The sequence below is a fragment of the Dromiciops gliroides genome, chromosome 1 (genome assembly GCF_019393635.1).
Source record: "Dromiciops gliroides isolate mDroGli1 chromosome 1, mDroGli1.pri, whole genome shotgun sequence".
Classification (NCBI taxonomy): Eukaryota; Metazoa; Chordata; class Mammalia; order Microbiotheria; family Microbiotheriidae; genus Dromiciops; species Dromiciops gliroides.
The window spans coordinates 136,822,233-136,828,573 of record NC_057861.1 but is presented as its reverse complement, the minus strand read 5'-3'; positions in this window follow the sequence as shown (position 1 = coordinate 136,828,573).

Sequence of the window (6,341 nt, the reverse complement as noted above, 5' to 3'; positions counted from 1 at the left end):
CATTCCAATTAAATTACTAAAAATTATCTTACCCAGGTAGAAAAAAATAATAACTAAGTCTATTTGGAAGAACAAAAAGTCAGGAATTTTAAAGAAACCAGGAGGAAAAGATGTAAAGGAAGGAGATTCAGTAGTGTCAGATTTAAACTATAAGGAAAGAAACATTGTTGAAGTGTAAAATGGATAATTTTGATTATTTTAAATTAAAATTTTCTTGTATAAATAAAACCGATGTAGCCAAGAATAAAAGGAATGAAGAAAATTGGGGAAAAACTTTCATAGATCTCTCAGATATGATCTGATTGTGCCAGATAGGATCTGATTGTGTCAGAATATTGCTGTGGTGTAAGAAATGATGAGCAGGTTGATTTAGAAAAACATGGAAGGGGAAGCTAGATGGCACAGTGGACAAAGCACTGGCCTTGGATTCAGGAGGACCTGAGTTCAAATCCAGCCTCAGACACCTGACACTAGCTGTGTGACCCTGGGCAAGTCACCCTCATTGCCCCACAAAAAAAAGAAAAAAGAAAAACATGGAAAATTTGGATCTATGAAGGAAGATTCTAGTCACCTTCAGAGAAAGAGATGACAAGTGGAAATATGCATAGTAAGGTCTTACATATATGTGTATATGTTTATAGGTATCTACGTATATGTACATATGTGTGTGTATTTAATTATAGCCTTCTTTAGGACAGGGTGGGGGTAGAGGGGAAAAATAAAGTAAAAAGTGCACAGCAGAGAACAAAAGAAAACCTATAAGTTAACAAAGGAAAGTTGAATAACTTTGAAAACAATAAATAGTATTTATTATATAGGTTTTATTTAATGGAAATTTATTGTTGTATATTCAATCCTCTCTTATGTTCTGCTGTGTACATGTTTTTGTTTTGTTTTGTTTTTTGCGAGGGGCAATGGGGATTAAGTGACTTGCCCAAGGTCACACAGCTAGTTAAGTGTCAAGTGTCTGAAGTTGGATTTGAACTCAGGTCCTCCTGATTCCAGGGCCAGTGCTCTATCCACTGTGCCACCTAGCTGCCCCTTGTGTACATGTTAATGTTCTTTTCTTTTCCTTTTTCATTTTGTATTTAAGTTAAAATAAATTTTTTAAATGAAAAAAAAATAGAAGCACCAGATTTGAGATCTTCCATAGCTATGGCTACAAGAAAATTTTTAACCAAACAATATGATAGAGGCAATCACAAAATATAAAATATATATAACAGAGATCTGATAACTATGTAACATTTTGTGATCTATAGTTCAGAGATATAAGCATTCCTCCTCTCAGTCCTGAGAGCTACATTGGACTATCTCACACTTTGAGCCAGAAAGTGTACTTAAATTATTCCCAGGACACACAGTATGAGAGACATGGACTGAAGGAAAGGTCAGGGACTTCAAGAACTATCAGACATGCCCCAAATCCACCTTCCAGTTAAAAAATCTCAAGAGTCTCAAATCACTCTTATAGCTAAAAGCAGAATGCTTATGCCTCTGAACTACAAATCCAAGGACGCCAATAAGCCCCGATTACGTAGATAATTTGAATTACATGACATTGAAGATCTTTTATGTGAATGAAATCAACACAACTGTTATAATCATAGGACCAAAGATTTAAAACTGGAAGGGATTTTGTAGATCAGCAAAAACAACTCCCTCATTTTACAGGAGAGGAAACTGAGGTCTAGGCAAGTTAAAGGATTTGGCCAGGCAAATGTCCAAGACAGTTCAGATTTTCTTCATTCCCACTCCAGGGCTTTTTCCATACTACACAGCCTCTCATAGTAGGAAAGAGAAGTAGTCAACTGAGTTTTTAAAAAATTGCATCAAATATTACTGATAAAGTCTGAAATCCAAAATATACGGTGAACTAAGACAAATACACAAGACCAAGAATCATTACCAAATGGATAAAGTGGTCAAAGGAGATGTACAAACACTTCTCAAGAGTTCTAGCCATTAACACTCATGTTAAAGTTTGCTCTAAATCACTAAGAATAAGGGAGATGTACTTCAAAACCATTCTGAAGTTTCATCTCACACCCAGCAACTTGGTAAACAAAATATGGAATAATCAATGTTGGAGAGGTTATGGAAAGAAACCTTTAAATTATAATGACTAGTACAAAAATTACTCAGAAAATTGAAACCCCAAAGTGAAAAGATAGTAAGAGAACACCTAGGTAATCTATGTGACTTCAAGTTTCATTCAGTTCAACAACTGTTATTAAGGCACCATGCTAGATACTAGGAGTATAAAGGCAAAAATGAAAACAGAATCTCCTGTAAAATGACTTGACTTGGTGAATAGACTCAGTGCTACCAGCTTTCATTTACCCAAGTACTCCAGCAAACTAGGGGACCAAATCAAATCATGATCGAGAAATCCAGAGGAACTACAGTAAGAGATTTCATCCAGCTCATGTCTGAATAAAAAGATAGCCAGAAGTCTACATGTAGTTTACGAGCAGAAAAGCTGGGGTGAGCATAATGCTAGGAAGCCTGCTAGCATGGATCAGAAAATAAGAGCCAACATTTATATAAGACTCTGAGATTTACAAAGCATTTTACCTTACTATCTCATCTTATCCCCACAAGAACCCAGGGAGGTAATTACTTTTTTTTGAGGCAATTACTTTTTACAAATGAAGAAACTGAGGCACATTTAGATCTTCCCAACTGAGGGTCCAGCACTCCATCTGTTATACCATATAGTTGTCTTGCTATAATAACAACAAATCTTTCTGATGAGGAACTTATATCCTACTGGGGAGAAGCAACATGTATACAGGTAAGTAAATATAAATACAAGAACATGGAGGGAAGTAAGGGAAGAGCTAGAATGGGGAAGTCAGGAAAACCTTAATGAAGGAGGTGTCCCTTGAGATACATCTTGAAAGATATGGGATTCCCAAGAAGCAGGGGGAGAAAGGAGAATATTCTAGGAATGAGGGGCAGCTTAAGAAAAGACATGGAGACAGGGAATAGTGAATAGGGCAGTTTGGCTAAAATCAGAGTTCTAGAGAAAGTGGGAAATAAGTATGGAAACAGGTCAGAAGCTGTATTAATACAAGTTCATCATTTCCTATATAATCCTTTTTTTTTGTACTTTGTATATTAGAATGCTCCTGTTGATGATTGTTACATCCATAGCAATAAAAAGGGGAATTTTAAAAAGATAGATTGAAATCAGATAGTAAAGGGATTTAAATGCCAGAGAGGATTGTGGTTTATTCTATAGGCAAGAAGGAGCCACTCATGCTTCTTGAGCAAGGGGATGACATGATCAGACTCATACTTTAGAAATATCAATTTAGTAGTTGTGTGGAGGATGAATCAGAAAGGGGAGAGATTTAAGGCAGGAAAACAAATTGCAACAGGCCAGGCAAAAAGGTAAAGAGGGCCTGAACTAGGATGATATGTCAATTTAGTGGAAATAAGAGGGAAGTGAAAGGGAAGAGTTGAGAAATCACTCCAAGGTTGCAATCTTGGATGACTAGAAAGATGGTGGCACCCTCAATAGAAATAGTGAAATTAGGACCAGAGTAAGTTTGAGGAGAAAAATTATGAGTTCTATTGGATATATTGGACATGTTGACTTTGACATCCAGATGATACCCAGAAGGTGATTGGTAATGTGAGCCTAGAGCTCAGAGAGATGAGAGCTGTTTATATAGATTTAGGAGTCGTCTACATAGAGATGATGACTGAACCCCACGTCAGTCTCCAGACCCATATAATTAAGTAATTAAAGGTACAGAAAGAACTTCCCAGTGTGAGTGCTAAATTGCTACAAATGATTTTTGAGGAATATTGAGAAGTGCAGGGATAGCATAGTATAGTGGATAGATTACTGGGCTGGAAGTTAGGAAGTCTTGGGTTTAATCCTGCTTAGATCAGTACCAAATCTCAAGCTACACTACAAAGTAGTAACAATTTGGTATTGGCTAATAAACAGAGAGGTTGATCAGTGGGACAGATAACTGCAGTTGCCTAGGAGCACTGAGAGGTTGGGATGATAGGATTATAAAGCTAGAAGGGACCTCAGAGGCCAGCTAGTCCAACCCTCTGATTTAACAGATGAGAAAACTAAGGTCCAAGGGAGGGAAATGACTTGCCCATGACCACACAGCTAAGAGTAGCTGAACCTAGATCTCCCTGACTCCAAGGTCAGCCTTCTATCCACTGCATGAAATATCCAATCAGCATATTATTTATTTTATCTTTGTTCCCAGTGTTTCACTTAAAACTAATGTTGGGTGAATGATTGATGTCTCTGAAGGGAATTTCTTGGAACTGTTCTAAATGGTTTAGTCCTCTACTGTCTAGTAAGCTAAATATTTCAAGATGGCTTTAGCCAGGCAAGCTTGACTGTTGGTATGCAGACTTGCACGAATCTCTTTAGAAGAATAATAATTAAAGCTGTTACTTTGGATGTGCAGCTTGGAAACCACTGTATCTGTTAAACATATTACCATGAGTCATAACCACATGAGTTAAATGCACTAAAGAATTAAAGGTTTAGCTCCTAGTACTTGCAGGGTCAGTGTAATTCCATCAGGAAAATTGTAGTTTAATTAGTCATATTGGATTGGATTTGACTTTAAGTTCCAATTTTTCGTTAATATAAATAAAATCTTCCAATGCAAAGAGAGGAGAGAAGTCTTCCTGACTTCATCCTCCTAGGGTTTCTGATAGCAAAAGAAAAATGCCAGCAGCCATGGATACAACTTGAGACCCTTGCGAAGTAATAGGAGCATAAGGTTTTCAAACTGGAAGGGATCATCAAGGCCATCTAGCGCTCCACCTTCATTTTATAGATGGGGAACCTCAGTGTTAAATGGCTTGACCCAGATGACACAAATAGGAGGCAAGATTCAAGCCCAGATCCTCCCAGATCAGAGAAGCAACAGCCACTGTGGTGCTGGCAATAAATGGTTCAGGTGAGGTGAGAAAGAATCCAAGGAGTTTCCCTTCCATTGTTGCCAGTGACCTTACCCTTCCCTGGCCAGACACTGGAGGTAAGTTTTGAGGAAACAGAGGGATTCTAAGAAGTGGAGGTAAGGAAGGAATACATTACAGGCCTGGGAAACAACCCAAGCAAAGGCATGGAAACAGGAGAGGGAATGTCATGTATGAGCAACTTTAAAGTAACTGTAGAGTTCTTGAAGAAAAGTATTGTGTCCTAAGACTGGAAAGGTAGACTGGAACCAGACCTGGAGGCTTTAGAAGACAGAGGAATTTATATTTCATCCTAGAAATAAGAGGGAGCCACAATAATTTCTTGAGTGGAAGAGTGATATCAGACCTATACTTTGGGAATATCACTTTGGCAGTTATGTGGAGGACTAGAGAAGGGAGAGAGAGAGGGACTGGGCATAAGTAGGCAAATGCCATCTCATACAAGTAATCCCAGACATGATGAGGACGAAGATGAAGATAAGGGCACTTATAGGAGAAGTTATAATGGCATAAATTAGATTTGGCAATGGGTTGGGTACATGAGGTGAGAGAAAAAAAGGGACTGAAGAAAGATAGAAGTGGAATAAATTAGATTTGGCATCTGATTAGGTATAAGGGTGAAGGAGAGAGAAGAGTCAAGGATAACTCAGAATTTACCAGCCTGACAAACTAGAAGCATGGTGGTTGGTAACAACAGAACTAGGGAAGGTTGAGGAGTGGGTTTGAGGGGAGAATATTATGAGTTCTATTTTAGACAAGTTTGAGATGCCTATAGTTTGAAATGTGCAACAAACAATTGGTGATGCAGGATTAGAATTTAGGAGGGAGACGAGTTCTGGATCCAGGAGTCATCTACATAACGATGAAAATTGAATCTGTGGGTGCTTATGGACTTACTGAGAGAAAAGAAGAGGGCCAAGAATAGAGCCTTGGAGGAACATCTCCCAAGGGAGAAACCTTGGTTAACATAAGGAATGGATAAGGGTATGGCTGAAGTTCCAGAAAGAGACCAAGAAGGAGCAGTCAGGCACATGGAAAAACCAAGAAATAACAGGGTCACAAAAACCTCCATAGACCATTGACTAGGGAATATCCAGAGAAAGAGGGTGATCAACAGTGTTAAATGCTGCGGAGAGGCCAAGAAGAATGGAGATGAGGAATTGCTATCAGCTCTGTCCATCAAGAGATCCTGGCTAACTGAGGAGAGCAGTTTCAGAAGAGTGATGAGGTCAGAAGCCAGATTGCCAAGGATTGAATACAGAGAGGGGCAGGGTAATGAAGGCAGCAGATAGAAGAGGGACCTTTCTAAACGTCTGGCTGTGAAAGGAAGGAGAAACAGGACAATTTTCTTATGAAATAGGTTTTCAAAGAAA